The sequence below is a fragment of the Spermophilus citellus genome (assembly GCF_964194105.1).
Source record: "Spermophilus citellus genome assembly, chromosome: 1".
NCBI classification, from domain to species: Eukaryota; Metazoa; Chordata; class Mammalia; order Rodentia; family Sciuridae; genus Spermophilus; species Spermophilus citellus.
Window position 1 is genome coordinate 100264757 of NC_138182.1, and position 18664 is coordinate 100283420.

Here is an 18664-nt window from a genome sequence, read left to right on the forward strand (position 1 = left end):
AATCTCAGCAACTATTTTTTCACCCAAAGTGGATGATACTTTCAGGTAATGATCAGTACACTAAGCTCACTTGGTTCCCCAAATTTCGTTCTTTTATGTTGAAGCGTTCGCTTCCAGTAACTGTTTGAATTTTGGCGTTTCACTCTGTTTCCTCCTATACTGACAGATGTATTTGGAACTCTAAATCAAACACGGTTTGTGCTAGCTTCTTGAAACTTGACACAGTAAAGCAGTTTCACGTTCTATCTCTATGTTTTGTTTCCTCTTGATGTAGCACTCAGCAGTGACTGAGGAGAAACACTTTCATTGAAAGGGGTTGCCAAGCTTCCCAAAATTGCGAGTCTCTAGAAATCTCAGCAAACAGTTTTTCACCCAAAGTGGATGATACTTTCAGGTAATGATCAGTACACTAAGCTCACTTGGTTACCCAAATTTCGTTCTTCTATGTTGAAGCGTTCGTTTCCAGTAACAGTTTGAATTTTGGCGTATTACTCTGTTTTCTCCTATATTGATAGATGTATTTGGAACTCTAAATCAAACACGGTTTGTGCTAGCTTCTTGAAACTTGACACAATAAAGCAGTTTCAAGTTCTATCTCTATGTTCTGTCTCCTCTTGATGTAGCCCTAAGCAGTGACTGGGGAGAAACACTTTCATTGAAAGGGGTTGCCAAGCTTCCAAAAATTACGAGTCTCCAGAAATCTCAGCAACTATTTTTTCACCCAAACTGGATGATACTTTCAGGTAATGATCAGTACACTAAGCTCACTTGGTTCCCCAAATTTCGTTCTTTTATGTTGAAGCGTTCGCTTCCAGTAACTGTTTGAATTTTGGCGTTTCACTCTGTTTTCTCCTATACTGACAGATGTATTTGGAACTCTAAATAAAACACGGTTTGTGCTAGCTTCTTGAAATTTGACACAGTAAAGCAGTTTCACGTTCTGTCTCTATGTTCTGTTTCCTCTGCATGTAGCCCTAAGCAGTGACTGGGGAGAAATACTTTAATTGACAGGGGTTGCCAAGCTTCCAGAAATTACGAGTCTCCAGAAATCTCAGCAACTATGATTTCACCCAAACTGGATGATACTTTCAGGTAATAATCAGTACACTAAGCCCACTTGGTTCCCCAAATTTCGTTCTTCTATGTTGAAGCGTTCGTTTCCAGTAACAGTTTGAATTTTGGCGTTTCACTCTCTTTTCTCCTATATTGATAGATGTATTTGGAACTCTAAATCAAACACGGTTTGTGCTACCTTCTTCAAACTTGACACAGTAAAGCTGTTTCAAGTTCTATCTATATGTTCTCTTTCCTCTTGATGTAGCACTCAGCAGTGACTGAGGAGAAACACTTTCATTGAAAGGGGTTGCCAAGCTTCCCAAAATTGCGAGTCTCCAGAAATCTCAGCAACTATTTTTTCACCCAAACTGGATGATACTTTCAGGTAATGATCAGTACACTAAGCTCACTTGGTTCCCCAAATTTCGTTCTTTTATGTTGAAGCGTTCGCTTCCAGTAACTGTTTGAATTTTAAGTTTCACTCTGTTTTCTCCTATACTGACAGATGTATTTGGAACTCTAAATCAAACACGGTTTGTGCTAGCTTCTTGAAACTTGACAGACTAAAGCAGTTTCACATTCTATCTCTATGTTCTGTTTCCTCTTGATGTAGCCCTAAGCAGTGACTGGGGAGAAATACTTTCATTGAAAGGGGTTGCCAAGCTTCCCGAAATTACGAGTCTCCAGAAATTTCAGCAACTATGATTTCACCCATACTGGATGATACTTTCAGGTAATGATCAGTACACTAAGCCCACTTGGTTCGCCAAATTTCGTTCTTCTATGTTGAAGCGTTCGTTTCCAGTAACAGTTTGAATTTTGGCGTTTCACTCTGTTTTCTCCTATATTGATAGATGTATTTGGAACTCTAAACCAAACACGGTTTGTGCTAGCTTCTTGAAACTTGACACAGTAAAGCAGTGTCACGTTCTATCTCTATATTCTGTTTCCTCTTCGATGTAGCTCTCAGCAGTGACTGAGGAGAAACACTTTCATTGAAAGGGGTTGCCAAGCTTCCAAAAATTACGAGTCTCCAGAAATCTCAGCATCTATTTTTTCACCCAAACTGGATGATACTTTCAGGTAATGATGAGTACGCTAAGCCCACTTGGTTCCCCAAATTTCGTTCTTGTATGTTGAAGCGTTCGTTTCCAGTAACAGTTTGAATTTTGGCGTTTCGCTCTGTTTTCTCCTATATTGATAGATGTATTTGGAACTCTAAACCAAACACGGTTTGTGCTAGCTTCTTGAAACTTGACACAGTAAAGCAGTTTTACGTTCTATCTCTATGTTCTGTTTCCTCTTGATGTAGCACTCAGCAGTGACTGAGGAGAAACACTTTCATTCAAAGGGGTTGCCAAGCTTCCCAAAATTGCGAGTCTCCAGAAATCTCAGCAACTATTTTTTCACCCAAACTGGATGATACTTTCAGGTAATGATCAGTACACTAAGCTCACTTGGTTCCCCAAATTTCGTTCTTTTATGTTGAAGCGTTCGCTTCCAGTAACTGTTTGAATTTTGGCGTTTCACTCTGTTTTCTCCTATACTGACAGATGTATTTGGAACTCTAAATCAAACACGGTTTGTGCTAGCTTCTTGAAACTTGACACAGTAAAGCAGTTTCACGTTCTATCTCTATGTTCTATTTCCTCTGGATGTAGCCCTAAGCAGTGACTGGGGAAAAATACTTTCATTGACAGGGGTTGCCAAGCTTCCAGAAATTACGAGTCTCCAGAAATCTCAGCAACTATGATTTCACCCAACCTGGATGATACTTTCAGGTAATGATCAGTACACTAAGCCCACTTGGTTCCCCAAATTTCGTTCTTCTATGTTGAAGCGTTCGTTTCCAGTAAGAGTTTGAATTTTGGCGTTTCACTCTATTTTCTCCTATATTGATAGATGTATTTGGAACTCTAAATCAAACACGGTTTGTGCTACCTTCTTCAAACTTGACACAGTAAAGCAGTTTCAAGTTCTAGCTCTATGTTCTGTTTCCTCTGGATGTAGCACTCAGCAGTGACTGAGGAGAAACACTTTCATTGAAAGGGGTTGCCAAGCTTCCCAAAATTGCGAGTCTCCAGAAATCTCAGCAACTATTTTTTCACCCAAACTGGATGATACTTTCAGGTAATGATCAGTACACTAAGCTCACTTGGTTCCCCAAATTTCGTTCTTTTATGTTGAAGCGTTCGCTTCCAGTAACTGTTTGAATTTTGGCGTTTCACTCTGTTTTCTCCTATACTGACAGATGTATTTGGAACTCTAAATCAAACACGGTTTGTGCTAGCTTCTTGAAACTTGACACAGTAAAGCAGTTTCACGTTCTATCTCTATGTTCTGTTTCCTCTGGATGTAGCACTCTGCAGTGACTGAGGAGAAACACTTTCATTGAAAGGGGTTGCCAAACTTCCCAAAATTGCGAGTCTCTAGAAATCTCAGCAACTATTTTTTCACCCAAAGTGGATGATACTTTCAGGTAATGATCAGTACACTAAGCTCACTTGGTTCCCCAAATTTCGTTCTTTTATGTTGAAGCGTTCGCTTCCAGTAACTGTTTGAATTTTGGCGTTTCACTCTGTTTCCTCCTATACTGACAGATGTATTTGGAACTCTAAATCAAACACGGTTTGTGCTAGCTTCTTGAAACTTGACACAGTAAAGCAGTTTCACGTTCTATCTCTATGTTTTGTTTCCTCTTGATGTAGCACTCAGCAGTGACTGAGGAGAAACACTTTCATTGAAAGGGGTTGCCAAGCTTCCCAAAATTGCGAGTCTCTAGAAATCTCAGCAAACAGTTTTTCACCCAAAGTGGATGATACTTTCAGGTAATGATCAGTACACTAAGCTCACTTGGTTACCCAAATTTCGTTCTTCTATGTTGAAGCGTTCGTTTCCAGTAACAGTTTGAATTTTGGCGTTTTACTCTGTTTTCTCCTATATTGATAGATGTATTTGGAACTCTAAATCAAACACGGTTTGTGCTAGCTTCTTGAAACTTGACACAATAAAGCAGTTTCAAGTTCTATCTCTATGTTCTGTCTCCTCTTGATGTAGCCCTAAGCAGTGACTGGGGAGAAACACTTTCATTGAAAGGGGTTGCCAAGCTTCCAAAAATTACGAGTCTCCAGAAATCTCAGCAACTATTTTTTCACCCAAACTGGATGATACTTTCAGGTAATGATCAGTACACTAAGCTCACTTGGTTCCCCAAATTTCGTTCTTTTATGTTGAAGCGTTCGCTTCCAGTAACTGTTTGAATTTTGGCGTTTCACTCTGTTTTCTCCTATACTGACAGATGTATTTGGAACTCTAAATAAAACACGGTTTGTGCTAGCTTCTTGAAATTTGACACAGTAAAGCAGTTTCACGTTCTGTCTCTATGTTCTGTTTCCTCTGCATGTAGCCCTAAGCAGTGACTGGGGAGAAATACTTTCATTGACAGGGGTTGCCAAGCTTCCAGAAATTACGAGTCTCCAGAAATCTCAGCAACTATGATTTCACCCAAACTGGATGATACTTTCAGGTAATAATCAGTACACTAAGCCCACTTGGTTCCCCAAATTTCGTTCTTCTATGTTGAAGCGATCGTTTCCAGTAACAGTTTGAATTTTGGCGTTTCACTCTCTTTTCTCCTATATTGATAGATGTATTTGGAACTCTAAATCAAACACGGTTTGTGCTATCTTCTTCAAACTTGACACAGTAAAGCTGTTTCAAGTTCTATCTATATGTTCTCTTTCCTCTTGATGTAGCACTCAGCAGTGACTGAGGAGAAACACTTTCATTGAAAGGGGTTGCCAAGCTTCCCAAAATTGCGAGTCTCCAGAAATCTCAGCAACTATTTTTTCACCCAAACTGGATGATACTTTCAGGTAATGATCAGTACACTAAGCTCACTTGGTTCCCCAAATTTCGTTCTTTTATGTTGAAGCGTTCGCTTCCAGTAACTGTTTGAATTTTAAGTTTCACTCTGTTTTCTCCTATACTGACAGATGTATTTGGAACTCTAAATCAAACACGGTTTGTGCTAGCTTCTTGAAACTTGACAGACTAAAGCAGTTTCACGTTCTATCTCTATGTTCTGTTTCCTCTTGATGTAGCCCTAAGCAGTGACTGGGGAGAAATACTTTCATTGAAAGGGGTTGCCAAGCTTCCAGAAATTACGAGTCTCCAGAAATTTCAGCAACTATGATTTCACCCATACTGGATGATACTTTCAGGTAATGATCAGTACACTAAGCCCACTTGGTTCGCCAAATTTCGTTCTTCTATGTTGAAGCGTTCGTTTCCAGTAACAGTTTGAATTTTGGCGTTTCACTCTGTTTTCTCCTATATTGATAGATGTATTTGGAACTCTAAACCAAACACGGTTTGTGCTAGCTTCTTGAAACTTGACACAGTAAAGCAGTGTCACGTTCTATCTCTATATTCTGTTTCCTCTTCGATGTAGCACTCAGCAGTGACTGAGGAGAAACACTTTCATTGAAAGGGGTTGCCAAGCTTCCAAAAATTACGAGTCTCCAGAAATCTCAGCATCTATTTTTTCACCCAAACTGGATGATACTTTCAGGTAATGATGAGTACGCTAAGCCCACTTGGTTCCCCAAATTTCGTTCTTGTATGTTGAAGCGTTCGTTTCCAGTAACAGTTTGAATTTTGGCGTTTCGCTCTGTTTTCTCCTATATTGATAGATGTATTTGGAACTCTAAACCAAACACGGTTTGTGCTAGCTTCTTGAAACTTGACACAGTAAAGCAGTTTTACGTTCTATCTCTATGTTCTGTTTCCTCTTGATGTAGCACTCAGCAGTGACTGAGGAGAAACACTTTCATTGAAAGGGGTTGCCAAGCTTCCCAAAATTGCGAGTCTCCAGAAATCTCAGCAACTATTTTTTCACCCAAACTGGATGATACTTTCAGGTAATGATCAGTACACTAAGCTCACTTGGTTCCCCAAATTTCGTTCTTTTATGTTGAAGCGTTCGCTTCCAGTAACTGTTTGAATTTTGGCGTTTCACTCTGTTTTCTCCTATACTGACAGATGTATTTGGAACTCTAAATCAAACACGGTTTGTGCTAGCTTCTTGAAACTTGACACAGTAAAGCAGTTTCACGTTCTATCTCTATGTTCTATTTCCTCTGGATGTAGCCCTAAGCAGTGACTGGGGAAAAATACTTTCATTGACAGGGGTTGCCAAGCTTCCAGAAATTACGAGTCTCCAGAAATCTCAGCAACTATGATTTCACCCAACCTGGATGATACTTTCAGGTAATGATCAGTACACTAAGCCCACTTGGTTCCCCAAATTTCGTTCTTCTATGTTGAAGCGTTCGTTTCCAGTAAGAGTTTGAATTTTGGCGTTTCACTCTATTTTCTCCTATATTGATAGATGTATTTGGAACTCTAAATCAAACACGGTTTGTGCTACCTTCTTCAAACTTGACACAGTAAAGCAGTTTCAAGTTCTACCTCTATGTTCTGTTTCCTCTTGATGTAGCACTCAGCAGTGACTGAGGAGAAACACTTTCATTGAAAGGGGTTGCCAAGCTTCCCAAAATTGCGAGTCTCCAGAAATCTCAGCAACTATTTTTTAACCCAAACTGGATGATACTTTCAGGTAATGATCAGTACACTAAGCTCACTTGGTTCCCCAAATTTCGTTCTTCTATGTTGAAGCGTTCGTTTCCAGTAACAGTTTGAATTTTGGCGTTTTACTCTGTTTTCTCCTATATTGATAGATGTATTTGGAACTCTAAATCAAACACGGTTTGTGCTAGCTTCTTGAAACTTGACACAATAAAGCAGTTTCAAGTTCTATCTCTATGTTCTGTCTCCTCTTGATGTAGCCCTAAGCAGTGACTGGGGAGAAACACTTTCATTGAAAGGGGTTGCCAAGCTTCCAAAAATTACGAGTCTCCAGAAATCTCAGCAACTATTTTTTCACCCAAACTGGATGATACTTTCAGGTAATGATCAGTACACTAAGCTCACTTGGTTCCCCAAATTTCGTTATTTTATGTTGAAGCGTTCGCTTCCAGTAACTGTTTGAATTTTGGCGTTTCACTCTGTTTTCTCCTATACTGACAGATGTATTTGGAACTCTAAATCAAACACGGTTTGTGCTAGCTTCTTGAAATTTGACACAGTAAAGCAGTTTCACGTTCTGTCTCTATGTTCTGTTTCCTCTGGATGTAGCCCTAAGCAGTGACTGGGGAGAAATACTTTCATTGACAGGGGTTGCCAAGCTTCCAGAAATTACGAGTCTCCAGAAATCTCAGCAACTATTATTTCACCCAAACTGGATGATACTTTCAGGTAATAATCAGTACACTAAGCCCACTTGGTTCCCCAAATTTCGTTCTTCTATGTTGAAGCGTTCGTTTCCAGTAACAGTTTGAATTTTGGCGTTTCACTCTGTTTTCTCCTATATTGATAGATGTATTTGGAACTCTAAATCAAACACGGTTTGTGCTACCTTCTTCAAACTTGACACAGTAAAGCTGTTTCAAGTTCTATCTATATGTTCTCTTTCCTCTTGATGTAGCACTCAGCAGTGACTGAGGAGAAACACTTTCATTGAAAGGGGTTGCCAAGCTCCCAAAATTGCGAGTCTCCAGAAATCTCAGCAACTATTTTTTCACCCAAACTGGATGATACTTTCAGGTAATGATCAGTACACTAAGCTCACTTGGTTCCCCATATTTCGTTCTTTTATGTTGAAGCGTTCGCTTCCAGTAACTGTTTGAATTTTGGCGTTTCACTCTGTTTTCTCCTATACTGACAGATGTATTTGGAACTCTAAATCAAACACGGTTTGTGCTAGCTTCTTGAAACTTGACAGACTAAAGCAGTTTCACGTTCTATCTCTATGTTCTGTTTCCTCTTGATGTAGCCCTAAGCAGTGACTGGGGAGAAATACTTTCATTGAAAGGGGTTGCCAAGCTTCCAGAAATTACGAGTCTCCAGAAATCTCAGCAACTATGATTTCACCCATACTGGATGATACTTTCAGGTAATGATCAGTACACTAAGCCCACTTGGTTCGCCAAATTTCGTTCTTCTATGTTGAAGCGTTCGTTTCCAGTAACAGTTTGAATTTTGGCGTTTCACTCTGTTTTCTCCTATATTGATAGATGTATTTGGAACTCGGTTTGTGCTAGCTTCTTGAAACTTGACACAGTAAAGCAGTTTCACGTTCTATCTCTATGTTCTGTTTCCTCTTCGATGTAGCACTCAGCAGTGACTGAGGAGAAACACTTTCATTGAAAGGGATTGCCAAGCTTCCAAAAATTACGAGTCTCCAGAAATCTCAGCATCTATTTTTTCACCCAAACTGGATGATACTTTCAGGTAATGATGAGTACGCTAAGCCCACTGGGTTACCAAAATTTCGTTCTTCTATGTTGAAGCGTTCGTTTCCAGTAACAGTTTGAATTTTGGCGTTTCACTCTGTTTTCTCCTATATTGATAGATGTATTTGGAACTCTAAACCAAACACGGTTTGTGCTAGCTTCTTGAAACTTGACACAGTAAAGCAGTTTCACGTTCTATCTCTATGTTCTGTTTCCTCTTGATGTAGCACTCAGCAGTGACTGAGGAGAAACACTTTCATTGAAAGGGGTTGCCAAGCTCCCCAAAACTGTGAGTCTCCAGAAATCTCAGCAACTATTTTTTCACCCAAACTGGATGATACTTTCAGGTAATGATCAGTACACTAAGCTCACTTGGTTCCCCAAATTTCGTTCTTCTATGTTGATGCGTTCGCTTCCAGTAACTGTTTGAATTTTGGCGTTTCACTCTGTTTTCTCCTATACTGAAAGATGTATTTGGAACTCTAAATCAAACACGGTTTGTGCTAGCTTCTTGAAACTTGACACAGTAAAGCAGTTTCACGTTCTATCTCTATGTTCTGTTTCCTCTGGATGTAGCCCTAAGCAGTGACTGGGGAAAAATACTTTCATTGAAAGAGGTTGCCAAGCTTCCAGAAATTACGAGTCTCCAGAAATCTCAGCAACTATGATTTCACCCAAACTGGATGATACTTTCAGGTAATGATCAGTACACTAAGCCCACTTGGTTCCCCAAATTTCGTTCTTCTATGTTGAAGCGTTCGTTTCCAGTAACAGTTTGAATTTTGGCGTTTCACTCTGTTTTCTCCTATATTGATAGATGTATTTGGAACTCTAACCCAAACACGGTTTGTGCTAGCTTCTTGAAACTTGACACAGTAAAGCACTTTCACGTTCTATCTCTATGTTCTGTCTCCTCTTGATGTAGCCCTAAGCAGTGAGTGGGGAGAAACACTTTCATTGAAAGGGGTTGCCAAGCTTCCAAAAATTACGAGTCTCCAGAAATCTCAGCATCTATTTTTTCACCCAAACTTGATGATACTTTCAGGTAATGATGAGTACGCTAAGCCCACTGGGTTCCCCAAATTTCGTTCTTCTATGTTGAAGCGTTCGTTTCCAGTAACAGTTTGAATTTTGGCGTTTCACTCTGTTTTCTCCTATACTGACAGATGTATTTGGAACTCTAAATCAAACACGGTTTGTGCTAGCTTCTTGAAACTTGACACAGTAAAGCAGTTTCACGTTCTATCTCTATGTTCTGTTTCCTCTGGATGTAGCACTCAGCAGTGACTGAGGAGAAACACTTTCATTGAAAGGGGTTGCCAAGCTTCCCAAAATTGCGAGTCTCTAGAAATCTCAGCAACTATTTTTTCACCCAAAGTGGATGATACTTTCAGGTAATGATCAGTACACTAAGCTCACTTGGTTCCCCAAATTTCGTTCTTTTATGTTGAAGCGTTCGCTTCCAGTAACTGTTTGAATTTTGGCATTTCACTCTGTTTCCTCCTATACTGACAGATGTATTTGGAACTCTAAATCAAACACGGTTTGTGCTAGCTTCTTGAAACTTGACACAGTAAAGCAGTTTCACATTCTATCTCTATGTTTTGTTTCCTCTTGATGTAGCACTCAGCAGTGACTGAGGAGAAACACTTTCATTGAAAGGGGTTGCCAAGCTTCCCAAAATTGCGAGTCTCTAGAAATCTCAGCAAACAGTTTTTCACCCAAACTGGATGATACTTTCAGGTAATGATCAGTACACTAAGCCCACTTGGTTCCCCAAATTTCGTTCTTCTATGTTGAAGCGTTCGTTTCCAGTAACAGTTTGAATTTTGGCGTTTCACTCTGTTTCCTCCTATACTGACAGATGTATTTGGAACCCTAAATCAAACACGGTTTGTGCTAGCTTCTTGAAACTTGACACACTAAAGCAGTTTCACGTTCTATCTCTATGTTCTGTTTCCTCTTGATGTAGCACTCAGCATTGACTGAGGAGAAACACTTGTCATTGAAAGGGGTTGCCAAGCTTCCCAAAATTGCGAGTCTCTAGAAATCTCAGCAAACTTTTTTGTACCCAACGTGGATGATACTTTCAGGTAATGATCAGTACACTAAGCTCACTGTTGAAGCGTTCGTTTCCTGTAACAGTTTGAATTTTGGCGTTTCACTCTGTTTTCTCCTATATTGATAGATGTATTTGGAACTCTAAATCAAACACGGTTTGTGCTAGCTTCTTGAAACTTGACACAGTAAAGCAGTTTCAAGTTCTATCTCTATGTTCTGTTTTCTCTTGATGTAGCCCTAAGCAGTGACTGGGGAGAAACACTTTCATTGAAAGGGGTTGCCAAGCTTCCCAAAATTGCGAGTCTCCAGAAATCTCAGCAACTATTTTTTAACCCAAACTGGATGATACTTTCAGGTAATGATCAGTACACTAAGCTCACTTGGTTCCCCAAATTTCGTTCTTTTATGTTGAAGCGTTCGCTTCCAGTAACTGTTTGAATTTTGGCGTTTCACTCTGTTTTCTCCTATATTGATAGATGTATTTGGAACTCTAAACCAAACACGGTTTGTGCTAGCTTCTTGAAACTTGACACAGTAAAGCAGTTTCACGTTCTAGCTCTATGTTCTGTTTCCTCTTGATGTAGCACTCAGCAGTGACTGAGGAGAAACACTTTCATTGAAAGGTGTTGCCAAGCTTCCCAAAATTGCGAGTCTCCAGAAATCTCAGCAACTATTTTTTAACCCAAACTGGATGATACTTTCAGGTAATGATCAGTATACTAAGCTCACTTGGTTCCCCAAATTTCGTTCTTTTATGTTGAAGCGTTCGCTTCCAGTAACTGTTTGAATTTTGGCGTTTCACTCTGTTTTCTCCTATACTGACAGATGTATTTGGAACTCTAAATCAAACAGGGTTTGTGCTAGCTTCTTGAAACTTGACACAGTAAAGCAGTTTCACGTTCTATCTCTATGTTTTGTTTCCTCTTGATGTAGCACTCAGCAGTGACTGAGGAGAAACACTTTCATTGAAAGGGGTTGCCAAGCGTCCCAAAATTGCGAGTCTCTAGAAATCTCAGCAAACAGTTTTTCACCCAAAGTGGATGATACTTTCAGGTAATGATCAGTACACTAAGCTCACTTGGTTCCCCAAATTTCGTTCTTCTATGTTGAAGCGTTCGTTTCCAGTAACAGTTTGAATTTTGGCGTTTTACTCTGTTTTCTCCTATATTGATAGATGTATTTGGAACTCTAAATCAAACACGGTTTGTGCTAGCTTCTTGAAACTTGACACAATAAAGCAGTTTCAAGTTCTATCTCTATGTTCTGTCTCCTCTTGATGTAGCCCTAAGCAGTGACTGGGGAGAAACACTTTCTTTGAAAGGGGTTGCCAAGCTTTCAAAAATTACGAGTCTCCAGAAATCTCAGCAACTATTTTTTCACCCAAACTGGATGATACTTTCAGGTAATGATCAGTACACTAAGCTCACTTGGTTCCCCAAATTTCGTTCTTTTATGTTGAAGCGTTCGCTTCCAGTAACTGTTTGAATTTTGGCGTTTCACTCTGTTTTCTCCTATACTGACAGATGTATTTGGAACTCTAAATCAAACACGGTTTGTGCTAGCTTCTTGAAACTTGACACAGTAAAGCAGTTTCACGTTCTATCTCTATGTTCTGTTTCCTCTGGATGTAGCCCTAAGCAGTGACTGGGGAGAAATACTTTCATTGACAGGGGTTGCCAAGCTTCCAAAAATTACGAGTCTCCAGAAATCTCAGCATCTATTTTTTCACCCAAACTTGATGATACTTTCAGGTAATGATGAGTACGCTAAGCCCACTGGGTTCCCCAAATTTCGTTCTTCTATGTTGAAGCGTTCGTTTCCAGTAACAGTTTGAATTTTGGCGTTTCACTCTGTTTTCTCCTATATTGATAGATGTATTTGGAACTCTAAACCAAACACGGTTTGTGCTAGCTTCTTGAAACTTGACACAGTAAAGCAGTTTCACGTTCTATCTCTATGTTCTGTGTCCTCTTGATGTAGCACTCAGCAGTGACTGAGGAGAAACACTTTCATTGAAAGGGGTTGCCAAGCTCCCCAAAACTGCGAGTCTCCAGAAATCTCAGCAACTATTTTTTCACCCAAACTGGATGATACTTTCAGGTAATGATCAGTACACTAAGCTCACTTGGTTCCCCAAATTTCGTTCTTTTTTGTTGAATCGTTCACTTCCAGTAACTGTTTGAATTTTGGCGTTTCACTCTGTTTTTTCCTATACTGACAGATGTATTTGGAACTCTAAATCAAACACGGTTTGTGCTAGCTTCTTGAATCTTGACACAGTAAAGCAGTTTCAAGTTCTATCTCTATGTTTTCTTTCCTCTTGATGTAGCACTCAGCAGTGACTGAGGAGAAACACTTTCATTGAAAGGGGTTGCCATGCTTCCAGAAATTACGAGTCTCCAGAAATCTCAGCAATTATGATTTCACCCAAACTGGATGATACTTTCAGGTAATGATCAGTACACTAAGCCCACTTGGATCCCCAAATTTCGTTCTTCTATGTTGATGCGTTCGCTTCCAGTAACTGTTTGAATTTTGGCGTTTCACTCTGTTTTCTCCTATACTGACAGATGTATTTGGAACTCTAAATCAAACACGGTTTGTGCTAGCTTCTTGAAACTTGACACAGTAAAGCAGTTTCACGTTCTATCTCTATGTTCTGTTTCCTCTGGATGTAGCCCTAAGCAGTGACTGGGGAAAAATACTTTCATTGACAGAGGTTGCCAAGCTTCCAGACATTACGAGTCTCCAGAAATCTCAGCAACTATGATTTCACCCAAACTGGATGATACTTTCAGGTAATGATCAGTACACTAAGCCCACTTGGTTCCCCAAATTTCGTTCTTCTATGTTGAAGCGTTCGTTTCCAGTAACAGTTTGAATTTTGGCGTTTCACTCTGTTTCCTCCTATACTGACAGATGTATTTGGAACCCTAAATCAAACACGGTTTGTGCTAGCTTCTTGAAACTTGACACACTAAAGCAGTTTCACGTTCTATCTCTATGTTCTGTTTCCTCTTGATGTAGCACTCAGCATTGACTGAGGAGAAACACTTGTCATTGAAAGGGGTTGCCAAGCTTCCCAAAATTGCGAGTCTCTAGAAATCTCAGCAAACTTTTTTGTACCCAACGTGGATGATACTTTCAGGTAATGATCAGTACACTAAGCTCACTGTTGAAGCGTTCGTTTCCAGTAACAGTTTGAATTTTGGCGTTTCACTCTGTTTTCTCCTATATTGATAGATGTATTTGGAACTCTAAATCAAACACGGTTTGTGCTAGCTTCTTGAAACTTGACACAGTAAAGCAGTTTCAAGTTCTATCTCTATGTTCTGTTTTCTCTTGATGTAGCCCTAAGCAGTGACTGGGGAGAAACACTTTCATTGAAAGGGGTTGCCAAGCTTCCCAAAATTGCGAGTCTCCAGAAATCTCAGCAACTATTTTTTCACCCAAACTGGATGATACTTTCAGGTAATGATCAGTACACTGAGCCCACTTGGATCCCCAAATTTCGTTCTTCTATGTTGAAGCGTTCGTTTCCAGTAACAGTTTGAATTTTGGCCTTTCACTCTGTTTTCTCCTATATTGATAGATGTATTTGGAACTCTAAACCACACCCGGTTTGTGCTAGCTCCTTGAAACTTGACACAGTAAAGCAGTTTCACGTTCTATCTCTGTGTTCTGTTTCCTCTTGATGTAGCACACAGCAGTGACTCAGGAGAAACACTTTCATTGAAAGGGGTTGCAAGCTTCCAAAAATTACGATTCCCCAGAAATCTCAGCAACTATTTTTTCACCCAAACTGGATGATACTTTCAGGTAATGATGAGTACACTAAGCCCACTGGGTTCCCCAAATTTCGTTCTTCTATGTTGAAGCGTTCGTTTCCAGTAACAGTTTGAATTTTGGCGTTTCGCTCTGTTTTCTCCTATATTGATAGATGTATTTGCAACTCTAAACCAAACACGGTTTGTGCTAGCTTCTTGAAACTTGACACAATAAAGCAGTTTCAAGTTCTATCTCTATGTTCTGTTTCCTCTTGATGTAGCCCTAAGCAGTGACTGGGGAGAAACACTTACATTGAAAGGGGTTGCCAAGCTTCCAGAAATTACGAGTCTCCAGAAATCTCAGCAACTATGATTTCACCCAAACTGGATGATACTTTCAGGTAATGATCAGTACACTAAGCCCACTTGGTTCCCCAAATTTCGTTCTTTTATGTTGAAGCGTTCGTTTCCAGTAACAGTTTGAATTTTGGCGTTTCACTCTGTTTTCTCCTATATTGATAGACGTATTTGGAACTCTAAATCAAACCCGGTTTTTGCTACCTTCTTCAAACTTGACACAGTAAAGCAGTTTCAAGTTCTAGCTCTATGTTATGTTTCCTCTTGATGTGGCACTCAGCAGTGACTGAGGAGAAACACTTTCATTGAAAGGGGTTGCCAAGCTTCCAAAAATTGCGAGTCTCCAGAAATCTCAGCAACTACTATTTCACCCAAACTGGATGATACTTTCAGGTAATGATGAGTACACTAAGCTCACTTGGTTCCCCAAATTTCGTTCTTTTATGTTGAAGCATTCGCTTCCAGTAACTGTTTGAATTTTGGCGTTTCACTCTGTTTTCTCCTATACTGACAGATGTATTTGGAACTCTAAATCAAACACGGTTTGTGCTAGCTTCTTGAAACTTGACACAGTAAAGCAGTATCACGTTCTATCTCTATGTTCTGTTTCCTCTGGATGTAGCCCTAAGCAGTGACTGGGGAGAAACACTTTCATTGAAAGGGGTTGCCAAGCTTCCAGAAATTACGAGTCTCCAGAAATCTCAGCAACTATGATTTCACCCAACCTGGATGATACTTTCAGGTAATGATCAGTACACTAAGCTCACTTGGTTCCCTAAATTTCGTTCTTCTATGTTGAAGCGTTCGTTTCCAGTAAGAGTTTGAATTTTGGCGTTTCACTCTATTTTCTCCTATATTGATAGATGTATTTGGAACTCTAAATCAAACACGGTTTGTGCTACCTTCTTCAAACTTGACACAGTAAAGCAGTTTGAAGTTCTAGCTCTATGTTCTGTTTCCTCTTGATGTAGCACTCAGCAGTGACTGAGGAGAAACACTTTCATTGAAAGGGGTTGCCAAGCTTCCCAAAATTGCGAGTCTCCAGAAATCTCAGCAACTATTTTTTAACCCAAACTGGATGATACTTTCAGGTAATGATCAGTACACTAAGCTCACTTGGTTCCCCAAATTTCGTTCTTTTATGTTGAAGCGTTCGCTTCCAGTAACTGTTTGAATTTTGGCGTTTCACTCTGTTTTCTCCTATATTGATAGATGTATTTGGAACTCTAAACCAAACACGGTTTGTGCTAGCTTCTTGAAACTTGACACAGTAAAGCAGTTTCACGTTCTAGCTCTATGTTCTGTTTCCTCTTGATGTAGCACTCAGCAGTGACTGAGGAGAAACACTTTCATTGAAAGGGGTTGCCAAGCTTCCCAAAATTGCGAGTCTCCAGAAATCTCAGCAACTATTTTTTCACCCAAACTGGATGATACTTTCAGGTAATGATCAGTACACTAAGCTCACTTGGTTCCCCAAATTTAGTTCTTTTATGTTGAAGCGTTCGCTTCCAGTAACTGTTTGAATTTTGGCGTTTCACTCTGTTTTCTCCTATACTGACAGATGTATTTGGAACTCTAAATCAAACAGGGTTTGTGCTAGCTTCTTGAAACTTGACACAGTAAAGCAGTTTCACGTTCTATCTCTATGTTTTGTTTCCTCTTGATGTAGCACTCAGCAGTGACTGAGGAGAAACACTTTCATTGAAAGGGTTTGCCAAGCGTCCCAAAATTGCGAGTCTCTAGAAATCTCAGCAAACAGTTTTTCACCCAAAGTGGATGATACTTTCAGGTAAAGATCAGTACACTAAGCTCACTTGGTTCCCCAAATTTCGTTCTTCTATGTTGAAGCGTTCGTTTCCAGTAACAGTTTGAATTTTGGCGTTTTACTCTGTTTTCTCCTATATTGATAGATGTATTTGGAACTCTAAATCAAACACGGTTTGTGCTAGCTTCTTGAAACTTGACACAATAAAGCAGTTTCAAGTTCTATCTCTATGTTCTGTCTCCTCTTGATGTAGCCCTAAGCAGTGACTGGGGAGAAACACTTTCATTGAAAGGGGTTGCCAAGCTTTCAAAAATTACGAGTCTCCAGAAATCTCAGCAACTATTTTTTCACCCAAACTGGATGATACTTTCAGGTAATGATCAGTACACTAAGCTCACTTGGTTCCCCAAATTTCGTTCTTTTATGTTGAAGCGTTCGCTTCCAGTAACTGTTTGAACTTTGGCGTTTCACTCTGTTTTCTCCTATACTGACAGATGTATTTGGAACTCTAAATCAAACACGGTTTGTGCTAGCTTCTTGAAACTTGACACAGTAAAGCAGTTTCACGTTCTATCTCTATGTTCTGTTTCCTCTGGATGTAGCCCTAAGCAGTGACTGGGGAGAAATACTTTCATTGACAGGGGTTGCCAAGCTTCCAGAAATTACGAGTCTCCAGAAATCTCAGCAACTATGATTTCACCCAAAGTGGATGATACTTTCAGGTAATGATCAGTACACTAAGCTCACTTGGTTCCCCAAATTTCGTTCTTCTATGTTGAAGCGTTCGTTTCCAGTAACAGTTTGAATTTTGGCGTTTCACTCTGTTTTCTCCTATATTGATAGATGTATTTGGAACTCTAAACCAAACACAGTTTGTGCTAGCTTCTTGAAACTTGACACAGTAAAGCAGTTTCACGTTCTATCTCTATGTTCTGTTTCCTCTTCGATGTAGCACTCAGCAGTGACTGAGGAGAAACACTTTCATTGAAAGGGGTTGCCAAGCTTCCCAAAATTGCGAGTCTCCAGAAATCTCAGCAAATATTTTTTAACCCAAACTGGATGATACTTTCAGGTAATGATCAGTACACTAAGCCCACTTGGTTCCCCAAATTTCGTTCTTCAATGTTGAATCGTTCGTTTCCAGTAACAGTTTGAATTTTGGCGTTTCACTCTGTTTTCTCCTATATTGATAGATGTATTTGGAACTCTAAACCAAACACGGTTTGTGCTAGCTTCTTGAAACTTGTCACAGTAAAGCAGTTTCACGTTCTATCTCTATGTTCTGTTTCCTCTTGATGTAGCACTCAGCAGTGACTGAGGAGAAACACTTTCATTGAAAGGGGTTGCCAAGCTTCCCAAAATTGCGAGTCTCCAGAAATCTCAGCAACTATTTTTTAACCCAAACTGGATGATACTTTCAGGTAATGATCAGTACACTAAGCTCACTTGGTTCCCCAAATTTCATTCTTTTATGTTGAAGCGTTCACTTCCAGTAACTGTTTGAATTTTGGCGTTTCACTCTGTTTTCTCCTATACTGACAGATGTATTTGGAACTCTAAATCAAACACGGTTTGTGCTAGCTTCTTGAAACTTGACACAGTAAAGCAGTTTCAAGTTCTATCTCTATGTTTTCTTTCCTCTTGATGTAGCACTCAGCAGTGACTGAGGAGAAACACTTTCATTGAAAGGGGTTGCCATGCTTCCAGAAATTACGAGTCTCCAGAAATCTCAGCAACTATGATTTCACCCAAACTGGATGATACTTTCAGGTAATGATCAGTACACTAAGACCACTTGGTTCCCCAAATTTCGTTCTTCTATGTTGATGCGTTCGCTTCCAGTAACTGTTTGAATTTTGGCGTTTCACTCTGTTTTCTCCTATACTGACAGATGTATTTGGAACTCTAAATCAAACACGGTTTGTGCTAGCTTCTTGAAACTTGACACAGTAAAGCAGTTTCACGTTCTATCTCTATGTTCTGTTTCCTCTGGATGTAGCCCTAAGCAGTGACTGGGGAAAAATACTTTCATTGACAGAGGTTGCCAAGCTTCCAGAAATTACGAGTCTCCAGAAATCTCAGCAACTATGATTTCACACAAACTGGATGATACTTTCAGGTAATGATCAGTACACTAAGCCCACTTGGTTCCCCAAATTTCGTTCTTCTATGTTGAAGCGTTCGTTTCCAGTAACAGTTTGAATTTTGGCGTTTCACTCTGTTTTCTCCTATATTGATAGATGTATTTGGAACTCTAACCCAAACACGGTTTGTGCTAGCTTGTTGAAACTTGACACAGTAAA